This window comes from Solanum tuberosum, unplaced genomic scaffold (assembly GCF_000226075.1).
Source record: "Solanum tuberosum cultivar DM 1-3 516 R44 unplaced genomic scaffold, SolTub_3.0 scf00036, whole genome shotgun sequence".
NCBI classification, from domain to species: Eukaryota; Viridiplantae; Streptophyta; class Magnoliopsida; order Solanales; family Solanaceae; genus Solanum; species Solanum tuberosum.
This window is the reverse complement of record NW_006238960.1, coordinates 1,623,634-1,624,605: the sequence shown is the minus strand read 5'-3', so window position 1 is coordinate 1,624,605 and position 972 is coordinate 1,623,634.

Below are 972 nucleotides of genomic sequence, written 5' to 3'. Positions count from 1 at the left end.
AATTTAAAATATTTTTAAAATCATATAAAAATTTCAATAACTTCTCAAATTCCATAATATGATAATATATATTGGGCCCCGTGCTGGCACGGGGTCCTATATCTAGTAATCTCATAATATCCTTCTTTCAACCACAAATGCACATCACAAGATCATAATTGGGAAATATAGGGATTTCATTGGTTCTTGGGGATTTCAACATAAAAATCATAATAAATCATCAATTCAATCATAATATAAAGTAATTCAAGCATTAGAATCGTTTTTAAAAGGAACCCATGACTTTGGAATCAAACTCTAACTTTCGGAGATTTCTATCTTTGAAATTGGGGTTTTGAAGGGGCTCCGTGGTTGATTTCTATCAATGGATGAAGAGCTATCATACCTTAGCAATGACATCAAATGAATTTGAGAATAAAACCTTGCTCCTTGAACCCTAGCTCCAACTTCCTTTTTCTTCTTATTCCTTGAAGTTTTAGAGAGAGAATTTTCTTTGGAGAGGATGAAGTTTTGGGATTTAGAAATAATGAGGTAATTGACTTAATTTAGTGATATAAAATCCATATATAGGTGATCTAATTTAGGCTAAAACGACCTCACTTAGTTATTAATTAAAATTGAAAAACCCTAAAGTACCCCTAAACTTAACTGCCAAAAAGCAGTTTCCAGGCCTGAACTACGAGACCCATGACCTACGGACCGTGTATGGAACCACGGCTGTCACGACCCAAGCCTAGGGCCTAGACGTGACCAGCGAATGGGGAACCCGAAGGAACCCCAAACAAGCCTCATAGCGTATCATCACACATCCTTGGTCGCGGAAGCAATTAAAATGACCATAAGCGATAAGCATAATCAAGGGGAAATCGGGACTGAGGGAGCAAGAGAAAAAGAGAATGATACATAAATATCATAGATGAGTCAAGCTCAAGCATAATACACAACTTGTCCAACACCACCTCTAAACATGGA